This window comes from Megalobrama amblycephala, linkage group LG16 (assembly GCF_018812025.1).
Source record: "Megalobrama amblycephala isolate DHTTF-2021 linkage group LG16, ASM1881202v1, whole genome shotgun sequence".
Lineage (NCBI taxonomy): Eukaryota > Metazoa > Chordata > Actinopteri > Cypriniformes > Xenocyprididae > Megalobrama > Megalobrama amblycephala.
In genome coordinates this window covers 18,213,317-18,236,545 of record NC_063059.1, presented here as the reverse complement: position 1 = coordinate 18,236,545, position 23,229 = coordinate 18,213,317, and the positions used below count along the sequence as shown (strand labels likewise).

Here is a 23,229-nt window from a genome sequence, read left to right as displayed (position 1 = left end):
TTTTGAAGGAATAACATTTATGCGTGGTTATTGAAAAAAACAAAAAAACTTAAGTCACTGAAATAAGGCCAAAAAAAGTATAGTAAATCTGTGTTTACAATACTTTAGGGTATTGGAGGTTGTAAACTAGAGTTTTTGCTTCAAAATTATGTAAAAATTATGCTGCCTACTCCTTCATATAAAACAATATATTGATTTAGTTTTTGTAAGACACTTTTTGCCAAGAAACACAGTATGCGTGGAGGCGTGAATCACCACCGAATAATGGGCCATTCTCACCTGAGAAGACAAAAGAATTGGATAGTAATGAGCTGAAATGACTTGCATATTAATGAGGCATTTCAGTCAGGTAGGCTGTGAAAAAAACCTTCTGTGATGTCTCAAGCTCATCATGATATATGAAACATACAGAAAAATATTATTACAATATAAAGTAATGGTTTTATATTATACTTTAAAATATAATGTATTTCTGTGATGCAAAGAGTCTGAATATAGGCTTTTAGTTTAAAAGCATGCACATTTGGAGAAATATTGGATTCTCATATGCTTATGTCAATTTTCTATACAGAGGAGTTATATTTATTTAATATTCATTGTCATTACTATGAGTGCTGGTGTTTTCAATTCATCCTTGAAGTCGGAGGGCGCTCTCTGTGCATTTTTAGTCCACAGATTCATCTAAAAGAAGAAGAGGCTATTCCATGAATGGAGTTTACAATTCATACTGCAGCCGGAGGGCGCTAAAGAAACAAAAACTCATCTAAAATTCATCTATAGAAGAAAAGAAAACAGGAACTAACTGCATGTCTTCTAGAGCTCCCTAACCATGACTTTTACATCCAGATAAACACTTTTCAAGACAATAAATACACGATTGAGACGATGAATGCATGTATTGCCTCTGAATTTGCGTCTGAATAGCGCTCGCTCCGTGGGCGTGGCCGCATTAGCAGATAATGAGCTGAATCACGGACTTCTGACATGGCTCTCTTTTCATACAGATTACATAAACACAGAAGGTTTGTTTTCGATTTGACTTACATGATTTAAAACCTGACATCTTAACATTTTTTTAGACATAAGTTTAATTTTTCTGTGATTAGTATTCACTAAGTTACAGTTCATTTTCTGAGAACTATCAGATTGGACTTCGTTCAGAGGGAGAGGAGAAATCACGCATCATGTTAGTTTTCTTTATTTTACAAAAAGCACAACATTGTGTTTTTACTCTGAGTGTATACAAATAAAAGAAGATATTCTATAGTTTCAATTGATATATTACTTATGTCTCTATGACAAAAAATGACGGAGTGTTTTAAGTCTGTTTTGCTGCAATGTGAAAAAAAACCTGCAAAACGCGCCGGCACGTTTTCAGACCTCAGAGTGTTAACATAATGAATTAATTTAAATGAATACTCTTTTTAAAATATAGACTCATTTATAATGTTTTAGATATTTATAAAAAGACTAATTTATAACATTAAATAACATTTTGACAGAACCTGAAGTAAATTACATGTTATTTTGCTTTGTTGTCTAATTTTTTGTTTTCAGAATTGTGGGAGAAAAGTGATCTCTATTTAAAAAAAGCATTTCTTTATATTAGAGTCCGCTCCATTGTGAATGTGAGCTGTCTCAACAACTGCCAGTGGGGAATTAAGCAGGAAGTGTTTGTCAGATCTCACAACCAGTTTTCAGAGAGAACGCAAATAGCTTCGCGAGAGAACATAGAAGTTTTGCAATGAAACGCAAAAGCTTTTATTTTTTTCCTCCTATCCCGAACTTTTCCACCACCATGTCCCTTTAGGGACAAGTTTTGTATTTATGTTGAATCATCAGATTTTGCAATAATTCAAGTTAGTAAGGTGGACATCATGAAAAACAGTTTAATAAAAACAAATAAAACATTGAAGAATATTTATTAATTCATTTTAATAAGAATTTTCTAGTTTGTGTGTGTGTGTGTGTGTGTGTGTGCCCAGAAGACCCCACAAAGTATAAAAGATGCAGAATCTTTGACTTTGTGGGGTCCTTTCCTACACTATCCCTAAACCTACCTGTCACAGGAACCTATTCCTAAACCTACCCGTCCTAGGAACCTATGCCTAACCCTTCCCATCACAAGAACCAATCCCTAAACCTACCCGTCACAGGAACTGATCCCTAAACCTACCCGTCACAGGAACCGATCCCTAAGCCTACCCGTCACAGGAACCGATCCCTAAACCTACCCGTCACAGGAACCGATCCCTAAACCTACCCGTCACAGGAACCGATCCCTAAACCTACCCGTCACAGGAAACTATGCCTAAACCTACCCGTCACAGGAACCTATTCCTAAACCTACCCATCCTAGGAACCTATGCCTACACCTACCCGTCACAGGAACTGATCCCTAAACCTACCCGTCACAGGAACCTATGCCTAAACCTACCCGTCACAGGAACCGATCCCTAAACCTACCCGTCACAGGAACCTATGCCTAAACCTACCCGTCACAGGAACCTATTCCTAAACCTACCTGTCCTAGGAACCTATGCCTAAACCTACCCATCACAGGAACCGATCCCTAAACCTACCCGTCACAGGAACCTATGCCTAAACCTTCCCGTCACAGGAACTGATCCCTAAATCTACCCATCACAGGAACCGATCCCTAAACCTACCCGTCACAGGAACCTATACCTAAACCTTCCTATCACAGAAACCTATTCCTAAACCTACCCGTCACAGGAACCGATCCCTAAACCTGCCCATCACAGGAACCTATCCCTAAACCTACCCGTGCCAGGAACCTATCCCTAAACCTACCCGTGCCAGGAACATATCCCTGGAGCTTGCATCTCTGAAAACATCTAAACAAATTGTAAAATACGAGCTATGATTAACTCCCTCGGGTCGGCGGTCACGCCGGCGTGACCACCACGTTTTTTTTCTAACCAGTGTAAAAGAGACTCAAAATACTCTGTCAATGTTGCACATACAATTAAGAGCTATACACCATTTTAATCTGTGGAATATCTTCTTTTATTTGTGTACACTCAGAGTAAAAACTAAATGTTGTGCTTTTTGTAAAATAAAGAAAACTAACATGATGCGTGATCTCTCGTCTCCCTCTGAACGAAGTCCAATCTGATAGTTCTCAGAAAATGAACTGTAACTTAGTGAATACTAATGACAAAAAAATTAGACTTGTGTCTAAAGAAACGTTGAAATGTCAGGTTTTAAATTGTGTAAGTCAAATCGAAAACAAAAATTCTGTGTTTATGTAATCTGTATGAAAAGAGAGCCATGTCAGAAGTCTGTGATTCAGCTCATTATCCGCTAATGCGGCCACGCCCACGGAGCCAGAGCTATTCAGAGGCAAATTCTGAGGCAATGCATGCATTCATCGTCTCAATCGTGTATTTATTGTCTTGAAAAGTGTTTATCTGGATGTTAAAGCCATGGTTAGCAACTTCTAGAAGACATGCCGTTAGTTCCTGGTTCCTGTTCTTCTTTAGATGAATTTGTGGACTAAAGGTGCACAGAGCGCCCTCCGGCTGCAAGTATGAATTGAAAACAGTATCCAGCGTTCATAGTGATGACAATAAATATTGAATAAATACTACTCCTCTGTATAGAAAATTGACATAAACATGAGAATCCATCAATATTTCTCCAAATGTGCATGCTTTTAAGCTAAAAGTCTATATGAAATGCCATAGAGGTAACATAATTGTTCAAACACTTTGCATCACAGAAATGCATTATATTTTAAAGAATATAATAGAATACCATTATTTTAAATTGTAATAATATTTCACAGTATTGCTGTTTTTTTCTGTATGTTTGATTTACATTATGATGAGCTTGAGACATGATCAACAGAGGGTTTTTTTTTTTCACAGCCTACCACAGCTCATTATTTATGCAGCTCATTAGAGCTCTTTATGCGATTCTTTTGTCTTCTCAGGTGTAAATGACCCATTATTCATGATGATTCACGCCTCCACGCATACTGTGTTTCTTGACCAAAGATGTTTTAGAAAATTTAAATCTCTCTATTGTTTTATATGAACAAGCAAGCAGCATTTTTACCTCATTTTGAAGCAAAAACTCTAGTCTACAACCTCCAATACCCAGAAGTCTTGTGAACACAGATTTAATATATATTTTTTGGCTTTATTTCAGTGACTTAAGTTTTTTGTTTTTTCAATAACCACGCATAAACGTTATTCCTTCAAAAACACAAACATGTACATACATGTTCCTCACATATTATTGTAGCCTAGTTTGTGCTGAATACAGTGTAATGACACTTTTTCCATTAATATGTTTATGAACAACTGAAAAAAGCACAAATGTCAGGGCATGTCAAAACTTCTCCAGGGCCCCAAAAATCCTCAGACCCCTGAGGGTTAAACATGACTCACATATTTCAGGTCTAAACAACTATATTCTCACCTAAAAAACTCTTAAAACTACAATTTGTGGTACAGCAAGTGTAGTATTCGCAAAAATTACGGTGGATTTGCTTGGCTGCCATGACAGTTGCTTCAAACAGATCAATACAAACTGTGAAAAGGTAAGAGTGCTGTTATCACTAAAATATCGCACAGCTATCAGCCAATCAGATTCGTGAACCAGAAAGAACTGTTGTGTGTCCACCTGTTACATAAAATTTGTGGGTACCCGCCCGCGTGCAGGACTCTGTTGTAAGATTGCTGTCTGGCGTCATTAATGGAGGTCTGGGAGTTTCCATTACCAGTGAAACCTGGAAATGAGGAACTAGTGTATTTAATCAAGAACATATATATATATAAATTGATCTAATATACAGTGATTAAATTACATTATAGACACCAGATATAAAGAAGAAATTTTAATAAAGCAGGTGTTTTCAAACTTTTTATTTATTTATTTTTGTCAGCAGAAACCTTTAGATGTAAAATGTTTACTTGAAGTACACCCTGAGATTTTAAGGTAGTATTTCCATAATTTTATGACACCTTTGCCTATTTACAGTTTTCTGATGACAGTTAGTAAACATGCAAGTAAACAGATAATATATTTAATCTTTTTAATTCAATTTTAAAAAGTTTATTTTAATTTTAAAATATAATTATAAAATATAATATATAATAATTATTATTACTATTATTATTAATATTATGAAGACTAATATGTACTGCAAAGGGGAAAAAATAATATTTGATAATTATAATAATAATCATTTAAATTTATGCTACGAGTTACAGTCTTAATATATGTCTTAAATTCGTCTCTTTAAAATGTACAAACTCTCAAGCTTATAACATTTCAAATACTCAAATTATGTTGAAAACTTGAAACAATAATTTTCTTTGCCGATAACCCATACAGTCCCAACAAATCATGCATCCCCATTTTTTCCAGTTACTGAATAAAGAAATGTATTTTTGCTTCAATTTGTTTTTATTTCTCTGTTAGTTCATAAGATGAGCCAGACAGAAACACAAACACAATTACAGGACATGCAACATTTCAATCTTTGAATTATGTACTCAAATATATGTGACTGAGGACAAGCACATTTCCTCAGTTAAACTTTCTGTAGTTATTTGAGATCTTTTACTGTACATTCATAAATGAACTGCTGACATCAGTGGTCTGGTGTGAATCTCTCACACATGATCATGCTGTACATCAGAAGATGTTGTGTGTCTCGTTTCCCTCTGAACTCTCTTCAGTCTGGCGCAACAGTGATGCATCCTGATGATGTTCTCAGAGTCACTCCTCATGAACACATACAGCAAACAGTCCACAAGCGGGTATAACAGAAAAAAGCAATATGTAATTTCCAACAGACTATCTAGGAAATTATATGTTTTTATATCCCATTTTCTAAGCACAATCAATACAATATTAAGTGGCAGAATTAGAGACGTGTAGCTGATCACCACAAAGAACAGAGGAGCCAAAACTAACTGCTTCTTTATAGGAGTGAGAGTGATTGAGTGAGAGAGGGACCTGCATGCACCTACAAAACAGAAAATGATCACTGGATAGAAGGTGAAAGGTATGCAGTTTAGCAGGACCAGTTTTGTATAGATGATTGGAATAACGATCAAAGATACAACCCAACCAGTCAGAGAAGTACAAACAAGAAATTTAAGTGAGCGATGAGACCTGTGCCAAATGGGATGAGCAATCAGAATGTATCTCTCTACGGCTATGCATGTCATGAAATACATACCTGTGACACCAGTCCACTCTATTGTGATGAATAAGATGTGCCTCCAGAAGTACTCAAAGAAAATATATTCAAGTGATATGCAAACAATCTGGATGAGATCTGAAATGAGCAGATTTAGGACAAAAACTGAAGAATCTTTTTTAGATTTGATGAGAGAAAAAACAACATAAATAGCCAGACAGATCATGGGTATTTCAATGGTAGCAATGACTGAAATATAGACAGTGAATCCAGTGTCGTCTGTGTTGTTCTTGCTTGAATTGGAAGCATTTGTTTTTTGACCAGCATTGCCATTGTAAAGATCGCTGTCAGATGCAGTACTCAATGGAGAATCAAAAGTTTCCATCACCACTTAAGCCTGGAAATGCAGAACTAGTGGAAAGCGTGTTGCTCCTCACACTGCAGTCTCGTCTTCAACAAATTACTGTAAATGCCAGATGGAGGATTCATGATTTTTGGTCTAAAAGGCAAATCACTTGAGTCACATTATTATCAAATCAACATTTGCAGATGTTATTCTAAAATCATTCCTCATATTGTATTCAAAATGCACCTTATTGTAGTTGAATATGTCCTTATTCTCTAATGTTCCTCTTCTGAACAAAAAAAGAAAAAGAAAAAAAAAAAAGAAATCTGATTTAACTCACCATGAACTGAGATGCAGGTCATAGTGGGTTTGAAAAAGCATCTGCAAATGGAATAATACAATATTTCAGTATTTCTATGAATTATGATTTTTTTTTTTTCTTTTTCTGTAGGTCCATAAATCATAATATGTAAGAGGAGATTGTTGTACAGAACAGTCAGGAACCTGGGACATAAAGTTACTGGTACCGGGAGGCTGGATAGTAAGTTACTAGTCATGCAAAGGCTCATGCAGATGTACAGAAACACAGTCCTACCTTCATTCGTCTGGGTCTTGGTCATACTGCTTGTACTACTGGATCAAGCCCTTCTTTTATAATAAGACTGACCTGTAAACACATTATGTAAAATAAGAGAAAGACGCCTGCATCTGAAACAGTTGGGTGTTGCTCAGTATTACTAGCAAATGCTTCCCAATAAAACAGCTTTCACTGTGTTAATAGCGGATGAGGTCTGATCCATTTTATCCATTTAAAACCGCTAATCTGATGCAACATTTGACACACCTTTATTTAATATTACACTGATGGTGATGGACATGAAATGAAGAACTGAAAAATCTTAACATGACAAATCAAATTTGCCTTATCTTTTGACATATAAGAGGTCTTTGTAGCATTTGTACCATTAAAAACATCCTGGTGTTTCAGCTTGAAACATCCTCAATATTATATACAAAGCATTTATTTAATTATGCTTGTTTTGATATTGAGTGACCTGTGACGTCACATGGGCAAATACATTTGCATATGACTGCCTCCAGAGCAAAACATTGATGAATACTGTTTTTAAAAGGGAAATGATGATCCATATTTTATATGAATAATGTTTTCAAAACACTTAATCATGTGCAATAGCCAGTGGGTGTTGATACTGTTTCCTATGCAATGATGATAGCCAATCATAACAGTGGCCGTTTATTGACAAGCCTTGAAAGGAGCCACCCTTACAGAGGGTCAGAATGAAGGTTGAAAATAATGGGTTTTTTTTATTATTATTTTATTTATTTATTTTGTGCAAAAGAACTTTATTAACATTTTAAGTGAACCTAAAAGAAAATTAAAACTAATTAAAAAAAAAAAAAAAAATCCATGTCATGACCCCTTTAATGTGAACAGATAGGTGTTATAAAATTCTGACTAAAGTCGATTTCTAATACAGTTCATTTACTGACAATGAACTTTGTTTTTCATCCAAATGGTGAATTGCGAAACCTGTCATGCATTGTGCTTTTGTTGTTTACCAAGTCAAAATTGACTGTTTACTCTATGAATTATGTTCTCTTAATAAGCATTTATTTTTCATAGAGTAAAAAGAAAGTTAGATTTTGCATGCTAACATGCGCTACTTGTAGTTATTGTAGTTGTTGCTTCCTTTGTATTTCTCTGTTAGGAAAATGTGGCGTTTGCAAATTCACAAAGTTTCTGACTAGATCATTTCCAAGTACAAGTTTCATAACCATACTGATATATTAGCAAGCTACATTTTAATATATCAGTGTATTTAACATACATTTAATATATCATGTACATACATAAAGCACAATAAAACATAAAGCACAATTACAGGGCATGCATCATTTCATTCATTGAATCACACTACAAGATGTTTACACAAATATGTGACTAAAGTTGTATATCCATAAATTAATTGCTGACATCAGTGGTCTGGTGTGAATCTCTCACACATGATCATGCTGTACATCACACTGTAAAACCCAATAAGTTCAGAATACTCAAAACATTTAAGGAAACCTATTACCTCAAAACATTTAAGTAAACTAACTCATTTTTTTAAAGTTGGTAGAACTTAAAATTTTTGTGACAAGTGGGGCGGAGCTGAGAGCCATGGAAGCGGATCAAGGCCAGTGTGTTGCACAGGTGTCTCTCACAAACAATCCCGTCACCGGCATCCCTTTCCCAACTCATCATAATGTTAATTACATACAGTTAATTTACATAAACATCACATTCAGATCTTTGTTATATGTGGTCTTAAATGTTTTGCAGCTCATCCTCAACCTAACCACAGGCTCTACTCTTCACCACAGTGGTAACCCTACAAACCTAACATAACAGAACCCCCCTAACATAACACAACATTAAACATTAACTTATATCTCCATATGTTAATCTTGTGCAAAAACACACAAAATAGCACTTAATTTCAACAGTTATTTATATGGTCTGATGCAAAGCATGCTGGGAATTAGAAATCTGCTGCAGCTCAACTCAATCATATTAAGTTCAGCTTACTACAATGCAATTTTGAGTTCATGCAACTTTTTTCTATTAAGTACAATGAACTTTCATTATTATTTGGTGAAACAAACTCATTTAATTTAATTAATTTCACTGTTCGGATTTACAGTGCAGTAGATGTTGTGTGTCTCGTTTCACTCTGAACTCTCTTCAGTCTGGTGCAGCAGTGAGATGTCCTGATGATGTTCTCAGTGTCACTCCTGATGAACACATACAGCAAACAGTCGACAAGGGAGTTTAACAGATAAAGAACAAGAGTAAATGTATTCTAATTAAGTGGGTATACCAACTTTACATACAGAAAAAGATAAATTTGCAAGGGAAGGATTAAAAAGGTGTAACTGAGGCAGAAATAACTGCTTCTTTATAGGAGTGAGAGATGTTGAGTGAGAGATGGACCTGCAAGTACCAACAAAACACAAAATGATCACTGCATAGGGGATGAAAGGCATGATATATACCAGGGTCTTTATCATGCAAAGTGGAATAATGATTAAAGGTATTAGCCAACCAGTCAGTGAAGTACAAACAAGACATCTGACTGAGCCAAACAGGGTGAGCGATCATAACATATCTCTCTATGGCTATGCATGTCATGAAATACAAACCTGTGAAACCAGCCCACACAGTATTATGATCATTGAGATGGTCAACCAGTAGAAGTTGAACCAAATGTTCATGAGTAACATGTAAACAATCAGGATGAGATCTGAAATGAGTAGATTTGGAATGGAGATCCAGGAGTTTCCATCACCAGTGAAACCTGGAAATTCAGAATTAGTGGATAATACTAATGAAAATGTGTGTTGCTCCTCACTCTTGTAGTCAAACAAAATAACAAAATAAATGCCAGATGGAGGATTCAGGATTTTTGGTCTAAAGGAACATCAGTTTAGTCAGATTATTAGCAAATAAACAATTGCAGATGTTATTCTAAAATAATTCCTCATGCAGATGTACAGAAACACAATCCTATCCTTCATTCATCCGGGTCATACTGCTTGTACTGCTGGATCAAGCCCTTCTTTTATAATACAACTGACCTGTAAACACGTCATGTGAAATGAGGGAAAGATTCCCGCATCTGAAACAGTTGGGTGTTACTCAGTATTACTAGCAAATGCTTTCCAATAAAACGGCTTTTATTTTGTTAATAGCCGATGAGGTCTGATCCATTTTATCCATTTAAAACCATTACTCTGATGTAACAGGTGTCACTCCTTTAATTATTAACACACTGATGATATGAAAATGAAGAATGAAGAACAAAACATATATCTCTGTCTGCCCTTTTTGGAAAAATCCTTTGTGCTTTCTTTAGTGCAAAAAAAATAAAAAATCTTTATTCCAGAAATTATGAGTTTTTTGTTTTTTTTGTTCAATCAGTTAAAGTGAGTTTAGCAGTATGTTAATGTTAGACCTTAGGAGAAAAAGCATGGAAAAATTGATCAATTTTCTCTTTTGGCTATATAGTTGTTTTAATACACAGAACATTCCAAGGACAATAACATCTAGGTAACGGTAACTGTTGCAACCTCCGTTCCCTGATGGAGGGAACGAGACATTGTCTCAATAAGATAGACACTAGGGGTCACTCTTGGGAGCCCCAAACACATCTGAGGTATTCAAGACCAATGAAGTTGGTGTGAATTTGCATGCCCGGTCACTACCTGAACATACGGGAATAAAAGGAGGTCAGAATGCTCCACATATTCAGGTTTGTGCTGAGGAGCCAAGAGGGCGTCCCAACCACTTCAGCAGGTAATTCAGAGTTGTGGCAGGAGGAATGCATCTCATTCTCTCCATCAGTAAGTAACCAAGACATTGCCTTTCTGTCACTCACTTCAACATTGTTAGACACTAGGGGTCCCTATACTAAATGCCACAATTACTGAATTGTGTTACAAGACTTGGAGGAGCAGATGCAGGCAAGCCTTTGTGTGCCAAAGCAGGTGCAGCTACACTAACTTGCAATCTTCCAATACCCAGGGTATATGACCTCAGACCCCTCCATATCAGGGGGACCCCCTCAACTCTTGGAAGAGGTTCCTCCAGCCGTAGGGCCTCTTTTGCTTTTCAAAAGGATTTTGGCTGAAGACACCTGATTGTTTACGTTGGAGAAGTTGTTCTTCACAGCGAGAAGGGAGACCACTATGGAGACCCCATCCTACCCAAAGGGGTTTAGTATATGGTAGTACATCCTATGGACTAACATAATGGGAAGTACTAAATAGGGAAGAGTGTCTGTGGTGGGCTCCATCTTATAAGGGAGAGGTTATCGGCCACAGCAACTGGCGACACAAAAGACACAAAGTTCACAAAAGACACAAGGTTCACTGACAGTGAAACCAAACAGTGGAAGAATACTTAATATGGGATCACTGTTAGGGAATCACTACATAGAGAGCACTTTACAAGGGCTCACCAAAAAGGGGCATATACCAGGAGTATTGGACCTGGTAGTGAATCTCTTCCCCCAGACTCACTACCGATGAATAGTAGGAGGTAGGTACAGATGTCTGCTAATGAAGCACTGTACACCAAAGCCGATGTGCCCGCAATACCCCTGGTGGAGTGAGCTCTCACTTCAAATGGGCACAGTATGCCTTGAGCTTGATAAGCCAGGAGAATGGCATCTATAATCCAGTGGGCCAGTCTTTGTTTGGATACAGCTTTCACCTTCTGCTGACCTCCAAAGCAGACAAAGAGCTGCTCAGATTGTCTGAAGCTCTGTGTGCAATGCAGGTATAAATGCACAAAGAGCACACAAGGACAGGGCTACATCTCTCTTGTCAGGATTGATCCCTTGCAAGTTCACCACTTGGTCTCTGAAGGCAGTAGTGGGAACTTTGAGCACATATCTATCCGGGCCTGGGTCTCAGGACCACATGAGAGTCTGCTGGCCCGAATTCCAGGCACAATTCACTAAAAGAGAAGGCTTATAGGTCCCCCACCCTCTTGACAGAGGTGAGCGCAATCAGGAGGGCCATCTTCACAGAGAGGGCACCAAGCTTGACTTATTACAAGGGCTTAAATAGATCTTTCTATATGGCCTGTAAGACCAAAGAAAGATCCCAAGAGGGTATGAGGTGAGGTCTTGAAGGAGTCAACCTTGTGCACCTCTGAGGAACCTAATGATCAGATTGTGCTTTCCCAAAGACCTGCCACACAGTGTCATGGTTTGCTGATGTCGCACCTACGTACACTTTTAGAGTGAAGGAAGACAGGTGGTGAAAGGAAAACATGGACCCGACACCACATCTCCGTGGGTCTTCACCTCGGGAAGAATGCCATGTAGTGAAGAGGCACCATTCCAGGGCATACAGCCACCTAGTAGAGAGGACTCTTGCCTGAGTGATTTTGTCTATCACCGCTGGTGATTCGCCTCTGAATTTCTCCTCATCACCATCCAGGAACCAGATGTCTATTCCACCAAGACCAAACATATCAACATTGTCATACCCATTACCACGCCAAACACTCCAAGACTTGTCATGACAGAAATAAAATTAACAAGATTAACAGGGGAACTCAATAGTTGTACATACACATCAATTAGAATTAGAATTAAAAAGGTGTAACTGAGCACCACAAAGTACAGAGGAGCCAACTAACTGCTTCTTTAGAGGATTTCAAGTCAATTTGATAAAAATAAAAAATTAAATTAACTTAGATTTTTTTTAATAACTCTTTAAATTAAAGAGTTATTAAAAGGTTGATTTCTCTGTGAGACAAATTATTGGTAACACTATTTTACAGTGTCCTTGCTACACATTACATGTACTTACTGTAGTAATAACAGTAAATTATGCATAATTACACGCAACTAACCCTAGACCAAGTCAGCATGAAGTCAAAACTGTTTACTCTATGAATTATGTTCTTTTTATGAGCGATTTCTTCATATAGTAAAAAGAAAGTTACATTTTGCATGTTAATGTGCACTACTCCTAGCTTGTAGTTAACTTGAAAGATATCAGTTTTATCAGTTGTTTTGGAATGTTTAATTTGAACAGGTCTTAGTTCCGTCAGGTTTCTGCTTGGGGCTGAGGAATCTGACAGAACTAAGTGTCCCTTTGTGTCCCTGTGCTATACATAACACTGCTTCACATACTGTTTTGAGTTTACAAGCTTATTTCCAGCGTGTGGAACCACCGTTCATGATTTAAACAAATTTAGCCAAAGAATGATGTTTTGAGTGTATCTGTCGATAACTGATATGGTCCTGATAAATCATGCATCACTATTTTACATTTACTGAAGGAGTCTGGGAAAAGAAATTGATTTGTTGCTTTTTATTTCTCTGTAAGTAAAATGTGGTATTAGCAATTCACATTGAGTTTCCAACAACTTTAAATCGATATGACTAGATCATTTTCAAGTACAAGTATCATAACCATACTGAAGCTACATTTTGTAACAGCATTATCAGTGATACAGACGTGATAGACATAAAGCACAATAACACAAACACAATTACAGGACACCATTTCATTCACTGAAATGCACTACAAGATGTACACAAATATATGTGACATTTCATCCACTTAAACATGCTGTAATGTGTTATTTGTGAGCTATTACTATACATTCATAAATTAATTGCTGACATCAGTGGTCTGGTGTGAATTTCTCACACATGATCATGCTGTACATCAGTAAATGTTGTGTGTCTCGTTTCACTCTGAACTCTCTTCAGTCTGGTGCAGCAGTGAGACGTCCTGATAATGTTCTCAGCATCGCTCCTGATGAACACATACAGCAAACAGTCCACAAGCGGGTTTAACAGATAAAGAACAACAGTAAAATACACCAGACTACCTAGGGACTTATTCAATTTAATATAGAGAATAAATAAAATATTAACTGGGAATATTAGAAAGGTGTAACTTATTACCACAAATACAGAGCCAGAACTAACTGCTTTTTAGAGGAGTGAGAGATTTTGAGCGAGAGAGGGACCTGCACATACCTACAAAACACAAAATGATCACTGGATAGAAGATGAACTGCATGAAAAATAATAGGTGTGTTTCTATATAGATCATTGGAAAAACAATAAAAGATACAATCCAACCAGTCAGCGAAGTACAAACAAGACATTTGACTGAGCGATGAGACCTGTGCCAAACAGGATGAGCAATCATAAAATATCTCTCTATGGAAATAAGAACCTGTGAAACCAGCCCAGAATATTGTTCTCATTAAGATGATAGACATCAATTTTAAAGGAATGGTGAAGAGTAACATGCAAACAATCTGTATGAGATCTGAAATAAGCAGATTAATGACAAAAACTTGATTGGATTTGATGAGAAAATAAACAGCATAAATAGCCAAACAAATTATGGGAATTTCAATGCTAGCAATGATTGAAACATAAATAATGTCTCCGTTTATGCAGGATTTATTGTCATCTGGGTTGTTCATGCTTTGATCAGAAGCATCAGAGTTTGGCCCAGCACTGCCATTGTAAAGATCCCTGTCAGATAAAGGATAGAATGAAGATCCAGGAGTGCCCATCTCCAGTGAAACCTGGAAATGCAAAATTAGTGAATAAAACTTGAATAAAACGATGTGTGTTGCTCCTCACTCTTGCAGTACCTTCTTCAACAAAATAGATGCCAAATGGAGTATTCAGGATTTTTGGTCTAAAAGGCACATCAGTTGAGTTCACATTTTTATCAAATAAATATGTGCAGATGTTATTCTAAAATAATTCCTCATATTTTATTCAAAATGCACCTTGTTGTGTTTTACTGCAGCTGAATAAGTCCTTCTTATGTTCTTATGTTCCTCTTCATCTGAAAAAAAAGTGGGTTTGGTGGGTTTGAAAGAGCATCTGCAAATGGAATAATGCAACATTTCAGTGTTTCTATTAATTAAATTATGAATTTATGAACTACAAATTATGAAATAGTTTTTTTTTTCTTTTTTTCAGTAGGTGCATAAATCATTATTTAAGAGGAGATTGTTATATAGAACAACATGAACAGTCAGGACTCTGGGATAAAAAGTTACTTTTAATGGATGGCTGGATAAAAAGTTACTGCAAAGGCTCATACAGATGTATAGAAACACAGTCCTACCTTCATTCATCTGGTTCTTGGTCATACTGCTTGTACTGCACTTCTTTTATACTACGACTGACCTGTAAACATGTTATGTGAAGTAAGGGAAAGACTCCTGCATCTGAAACAGTTATGTGTTGCTCAGTATTACTAGGAAATGATTTCCATAAAAGAGCTTTTATTTTGTTAATAGCAGATGAGGTCTGATCCATTTTATCCATTTAAAACCATTAATCTGATGCCACAGTTGTCAGACCTTTATTTATTAACATACTGATGGATGGACAAAAAAATGAAGAACAGAAAGATTACATGAGAAATCAAATTTGCCTTGATCTTTCAACATATAAGAGGTTTTTGTACCATTAAATCATCCTGCAAGTTTAAAACATCCTCCTCATTATAAACAAAGCATTTATTTAATCAAAAACAGCTTGTTTTGATATTGGGTGACCTGTGATGTTGCTTACGCTCTGCCTACTGACTTAATGCATAAACATTATGGGAAGTAAGTCTCCAGCTTGTAATGCCTCTCCCAGCCTCTAGTTGGTACTTACTTGCAATAACTCTCCTAGCCACTAGTTGGCACTGACACTTATGCCTTGTAATGACTCTCCCAGCCTCTAGTTGGTGCTGATTTGTAATGACTCTCCCAGCCACACAGATGGATGGATGAACTGTTAAGAGCATCATTGATATATTCCTCCATGGCAGCTCTTTGTAGTCCAGGGGTGTCCAAACTCGGTCCTGGAGGGCCACTGTCCTGCAGAGTTTAGCTCCAACTTGCCTCAACATACTTGTCTGGAAGTTTCTAGTATGCCTAGTAAGACTTTGATTAACTGGTTCAGGTGTGTTTAATTGGGGTTGGAGCTAAACTTTGCAGGACAGTGGCCCTCCAGGAGCAGTGTTGGACACCCCTGTTGTAGTCCCAATAGTTAGCACCTCTGTGGATTGGGCTGGTGGCTTGAGAGGAATGGGCAGCAGCTTAGAGGAGGTTGGTCGTGAGTCAGGAGGTGTCTTCAGCAACTCTGAAAAATAACAGACAAATAGACCAAAAATATCACAATTAGTACCCCAACCAGTCACTACCCTAGCTGTGAAGGGATAACCATTGGAAGCCCAGAGTTAAAAGGTACTCTGGTGAATGGATCAAGAAAAACTGTATCTTCTCCTTATGACAACCAATTTGGAGATGGAGGGGTGTAGTGCACTAGCTTACCTGACCAGAGCCCAGGGGTCTCCCATCCAATGCGGTTATGGTCAGGGGTTCTTGAATAGAGATAGGCTGAACTCTGAACAGGTGTTTGGCCAAAGAAAAGTCCATAAAATTTCCAGCAGCCTCTGAATCCAGAAGCTTGTGATGTTGGTTACCCCAATCCAGTGAAACACTGAGTGAAACCCCAGAAGCCGTTGGTTGGGGGAAGGTGATTATTTTCATCCCAGCCCCCCTCTTCTTGGATGAGAGTTGTCTTTTCATGTCAACTTGGGACAGTTGAACCTGAAGTGGTCTGGCTTTCCACAGTACAAGCTGCATTTCTCCCTCATGCATCGTTCCCTCTCAGCTTATGACAGCCTGGCCCTTCTCAATTGCATGGGTTCTTCGAAATTCATGGGAAGTGGAGATGAATCAATGGCACTCCCGTCTTCATCTTTCAGTTCATGGGACAGGGCATGATGAAACATAGATCTCAGGGCTTGTTGGTCCAAACTGCTCTTTGAGGCAGTTGGGTGTTGCTCAGTAATACTAGCAAATGCTTCCCAATAAAACAGCTTTTATTTTGAGCAGACTAATCCTATCGCCATTTTGCCCCACTGTTCACCCCCGTCCCTCAGTCCTAAGATGTGAGGTGTGAACTGAACTCCACTCACCAAACAGGTTTGCCATGTGGCTTGAAGTCAGAAAGGACACAAAATGGACACACAGTGGACAAAATAGAGCAAACCTTCTCCATTTCTATTAAGAGAACTGTATATACATAAATTCAGGATTGATGTAAAACATGAATTATGCATAGGAAAAACCTTAAATACATTGTTATAAACATGAACTTTAAGCTATGCAAATGAACCTCATGCAAGTGAGGGGCCATCCAGTGGCCACCTCTGACAGCATCAGCCAAGGTTCTGGTCCCAAGATGTGCTAAGCTAAGTCCAGCTCTATGGAGTTCTGAAGTTGCTCTCTTAAGACTCTGAAGCTCTAAAGAGAGAAACAAGGAAGTTCTCTAAGAAGTGAATTTGGGAGTTTGAAAACTGCAATGGAGACAACAATGACAAGCTTAGCCCCCATCTTCAAAATATCTTCTGCACCAACTTCAAAATCCTCTCATCAGAGATCCTCCAGATCTGCATGTTCCAGACTGCCCAGATCTGCACTTATTTCAGAATCCAAAGATCCTACCATCTGCGTGTTTCAGAGGATAAGGATCATCTGCACAGACATCAGAACCTTCAAGGCTTCTTCTTCTGCGTGTTCCAGGAAAAATACCTCCTCTGTGCTGCAGGAGTTCAACGTTCACAAGTACTTTGTGTTCAAAGCTGTGAATCAGATTCCAGCTCCTTTCTTCCCACTGCAATGCTGCCCAGCTCAACAAGTGGAAGATGTCACCCTCAGATTCAGCACGACCAGGCAGACATAAATATCACTTACCAAACCTCTTTCTAGAGACCTTGGCATTAGTGTATGTTGTCAGTATATGATTATCTAATTTGCATTAGATCTTGCATAGCTATAATAATAAATAATCTCTCGGTTTATTTGTTGAATTCAGAATAAGGTTTACCTTATTTCTTCTAAAGAAAGTACAGTTTATCTTTCATAAGATTAACTTGTAACTGCCATATTAACATCCTACTCATTCACTTGCATTTATCAATCTTTTTGCACTTTATCATTCAGTAGTTGTTAGTTACTCTTGTCTATCATTTTGTTAATAAAATTAATTTATTACACTTGTGTCTTCCTTGCATTGATAATACAGTAAGAGGCTCTGCAAGTTAAAGATATCTCACAAATCCTTCAGATTAGTCAGATGATGAACTTCCTCCAATTTACATAATTGTAATTGACAACAATTGTCCATGATTGTTCTTGTTTGTCAAGGTGAGAGTCCTTTTTTGGAAGAATCCTTTGTGCTTTCTTTTGTGCAAAAAATAATATATTTATTTTTTTAATCAGTATTTCAGGATTCATGCTTTTTTTTTGTTGTTGTTGTTCAATCAGTTAAAGTGAGTTTAGCATTATATTAATATTAGACCATAGGAGACAAACCATGGATAAATGGATCAATTTTCTCGAATTGATCAAAGAATTACATTTTACAGTATGTATACCTCTTGGCTATCTAACTGCTTTCATACACAGAACATGTACTATGAGTACTAGGAGGTAGGTACAGATGTCTGCTAATGAAGCACTGTTCACCAAAGCTCATGTGTCCGCAATACCACTGGTGGAGTGAGCTCTCACTTCCAACAGGGATGGAATGTCTTTGGGCTTGATAAGCCAGGATCCAGTGGGCCAATCTTTGTTTGGAGACAGCTTTTCCCTTTTGCTGACAAAGAGCTGCTCAGATCGTCTGAAGCTCTGTGGGCAGTACAGGTATAAATGCAAAAAGCACGCATTGGACACAACAGAGACAGTGCTAGATCCCCCTCTTCAGGAGGGATCGCTTGCAAGTTCACCACTTGGTCAATGAAGGGAGTAGTGGGAACTTTGGGCAGATATGTATCCAGGCCTGGGTCTCACCACATGAGACCAAAGAAAGATCCCAAGAGGTTATGAGGCGAGGTTCGCACTCTCAGGAACCTAATGATCAGGTTGTTCTTCCCCAAAGACCTGCCACACACAGTGTTATGGTTTGCTGATGTCGTACTAATGTATACTTTTAGAGTGAAGGCGGACAGGCACCTCTCGAGGTCCTGCTGGTGAAAGGAAAGCACGGACCTGACACCACATTTCCTTGAGGTCTCCACCTTGGGAAGAACACCATGTAGTGAAGAGGCGCCACTTCAAAGTATACAGCCACCTAGTAGAGGGGGCTCTTGCCTGAGTGATTGTGTCTATCACCTTTTGTGATAAGCCTCTGAATTCCCCCTCATCCCATCCCAGACATGGAGGATCCAGAGGTCTGGGCATGGGTGCCAGATTGTGCATTGCCCCTGAGCAAGAAGGTCCCTCCTCAGGGGAATTCACCAGAGAGGAGCCGACAATATCAGCATGAGCTCTGGGAACCAAGTCTGGTTGGATCAGTACAGTTCAATCAGAATTTTGAGTTCTATCCAAATATCATTATATTAATGATCACGATGACTCAGAAATCTGTTTCATGCAACACTGCTATTCTTATGGTGGAGACGTTGCTTACTCAGCATCTGCATTAAAGCACCCTCACTAAATTCTGGGACATTTCTGGATTCCGGAACTGAGCTGGGCATTCATGTCTAAATATAAACCTTTTTTATTTTTTTTTAATCTATGAAACATCAAACTATGCCCTACTGTTTTAGAAGGGTGTTTACAGTCTTAAATTTGATGTAGGAGTAAAATACAAGCATACATATTAAGTTATACAGCAGTAGCAAGCCATTTACGTTAGATTACTGTGACTAAGCATAGTGGACATGAGAAAACGTATAGCCATTTAACAGGGGCTCACCTTATTTGCTCAACTTCCAACAACACTTTTCCAAGGCTGATGTTTTCATTTACCTACGTGTGTTTCTGGCTGGGTTCAGCTGAACCGCGTGTTAGAGTCATGCTCATTATTTATCCGTTATCCAAATGACCTCCACATTTACAAAGAGTATAAAGGGTCTTGACAAAGACGATTATCAAATTATGTTAAATCATTATACTATTTGATCAGATGGTTGTGGGGGTTTATTTCTCATCTCTATCAGCCTGCAACATGTTACCATTTGTTAAAGCCACACATAATGCACGTTCTAATTAGATATGTTAAGCCTTTTGGCTCAGGCACACAAAGTCATAGGCCACTAGAGGTAAGCCATTCGGTGTGATAGCCCAGGCACACATAGTCTAATAGGCCACTGGAGCCAAGCCTTATTGCCCAAACTACTTAGTTTAGTGGCATGCATACACTGGTATGTAGGCACATATGAAGCTAACATCACATTGGTAAGTCACACCCCTACACTATTACTCATAGGGTTACACTGCAAGATGCTTCAAGCGCCTTATATGCACCTCATGGCAGTCCACATGTCTAACGGCTAGATCTAGTTGGGGGAATAATGCATAGGCAGATCTAGTCCGCCAAGACCAAGCATATGCAGTCCACATGTCTAACGGCTAGATCTAGTTGGGGGAATAATGCGTAGGCAGATCTAGTCCGCCAAGAACAAGCATAATTATATGCAACTAACTCTATACCAAACCCCAATCCTCCAGTTCATTTGCTGGTTATGAACTTTGATTTTCATCCGAATGCCGTGTTTTGTAGACCAAGTCAGCATGAAGTCAAAACTGACTATTTACTCTATAAATTATGTTCTTTTAATGAGCAATTATGTTTCATATAGTAAAACAAACGTAACATTTTGCATGTTAATGTGCAATACTACTAGCTTGTAGTTAACTTGAAAGATATCAGTTTTATCAGAGTTGTTTTGGCATGTTTAATTTGATCAGGTCTTAATTCCATCAGGTGTCTCCTATACATAGACATAGTATTTTGAGATTACAAACTTATTTCCATGGTGTGGAACCACTGTTCATGGTTTAAACAAGTTTAGCCAAATAATGATTTTTTATTTTACTTTTTTATTTCTCTGTTAGTAAATGTGGTATTAGCAATTCACATGAAGTTTTTAACCACTTTAAGATCAACATGACTAGATCATTTACAAGTACAAGTATCATAACCATACTAAAGGTACATTTTTGTAACAGCATTACCAGTGATCTACAGACATAAAGCTCAATAGCACAAACACAATTGCAGGACATCATTTCATTCATTGAATCATACTACAATATGTACACAAATATATGTGATATTTCATCCAGTTATACATGCTGTAATGAGTTATTTGAGAACTATTACTGTACATACTGTGCATTAGTTGCTGACATCAGTGGTCTAGTGTGAATTTCTCACACATGATCATGCTGTACATTAGTAGATGTTGTGTGTCTCGTTTCACTCTGAACTCTCTTCAGTCTGGTGCAGCAGTGAGGCATCCTGATGATGTTCTCAGAGTCACTTCTCATGAACACATACAGCAAACAGTCCACAAGCGGGTTTAACAGAAAAAGACATGAAGTAAAATTCAACATACTACCTAGGGTATTATTAAATTCTAGATACTCAATCAATACAATATTAAGTGGTAGAATTAGAAAGGTGTAGCTGATCACCACAAAGAACAGAGGAGCCAGAACTAACTGCTTCTTTACAGGAGTGAGTGTTATTGAGCGAGAGAGGGACCTGCATGCACCTACAAAACACAAAATGATCACTGGATAGAAGATGAAGGGAATGAAATTTATCAGGACCAATTTTGTATAGTAGATTGGAATAACGATCAAAGATACAACCCAACCAGTCAGAGAAGTACAAACAAGACATTTGAATGAGCGATGAGTCCTGTGCCAAATGGGATGAGCGATCATAACGTATCTCTCTACGGCTATGCATGTCATGAAATACATACCTGTGGCACAAGTCCACTCTGTTGCTATCAACATGTAGGATGAGCAGAATCTAATCTGAAGTAATGTGCAAACAATAAAGATTAGATCTGAAATGAGTAGATTTAGGACAAAAACAGGAGCTTCTCGTTTAGATTTGATTAGAGAACAAGCAGCATAAATAGCCAGACAGATCACTGGGAATTCAATGATAGCAATGACTAAAATATAGAAAGTTTGTCCAGTGTTGTCTGCATTGTTCTTGGTTTGATTGGAAACAATCAAACCAGCAGAGCCATTGTAAAGATCGCTGTCAGATGACATTAATGAAGGTCTGGGAGTTTCCATCACCAGCAAAACCTGGAAATGAGGAACTAGTGGATAAAACTAATGAAAACATGAGTTGCTCCTCATCTTCAGCAAAATACTGCCAGATGGGGGATTTTTGATCTAAAAGACACATCAGTTGAGCGACATTATTATCAAATCCACAAATGCAGATGTTATTCTAAAATAATTCCTCATATTTTATTCTTGTATGTGTCTTATTTCAGTTAAATAAGTACTTCTTATTCTCTAAAATATTTCCTCTTCATCTCAAAAAACAAATAAATTTGACTCACCATGAACTGAGACACAGGCCGTAGTTGGTTTGAAAAAGCCTCTGCAAAGAGAATAATACAATATTTCAGAATTATGAAATAAATTCTTTTTCTATAGGTACGTAAATCATAACATTTAAGAGGAGATTAAAGAGGAGGTACAGACCCTGGAATTAACTAAAATAATGTTACTGATACTGATAGGGTGGATAGCAAATATACTAGTCATGCAAAGGCTCATGCAGATGTACAGAAACACAATCCTACCTTCATTCATCTGGGTCTTGTTCATACTGCCTGTACTGCTGGATCAAGCCCTTCTTTTATAATATGACTGTCACGTGAAATGACGATCTCTGCATCTGAAACAGTTGGGTGTTGCTCAGTAATACTAGCAAATGATTCCCGATAAAACAGCTTTCACTGTGTTAATAGCGGATGAGGTCTGATCTATTTGATCCATTTAAAACCACAGTTTGATGCCACAATTGATATTTGTTTATTTATTAACACCCTGATCGATATGAAGTGAAGAACAGAACAAATCTCTCTATCTGCCCTTTCTGGATGAATCCTTTGTGCTTTCTTTTATTGCAACACAATAATAATAATTTTCTTTGTCAGTATATCAGGAATCACGCTATTTTGTTCAGTCAGATAATATATTAATGTTAGTCTTTATGAGACACACTGCATACATTTTCAAATCATTGAGAGACAATCATAATTCATTATGTCATTTATTACTCACCCTCATGTCGTTCCACACCTGTAAGTC

General features: G+C 37.7%; 1 long non-coding RNA gene across 1 annotated transcript; it reads right to left on the bottom strand.

The window, feature by feature from the left end:
• Positions 1–20,991: 20,991 nt before the first annotated feature.
• LOC125249469 lies at positions 20,992–22,784 on the bottom strand. Its single transcript, XR_007180567.1, has 3 exons — positions 22,719–22,784; positions 22,473–22,513; positions 20,992–22,299 (listed from the first exon to the last, which is right to left on the bottom strand). It is a non-coding gene; the product is annotated as an uncharacterized LOC125249469 (long non-coding RNA).
• Positions 22,785–23,229: the final 445 nt, after the last annotated feature.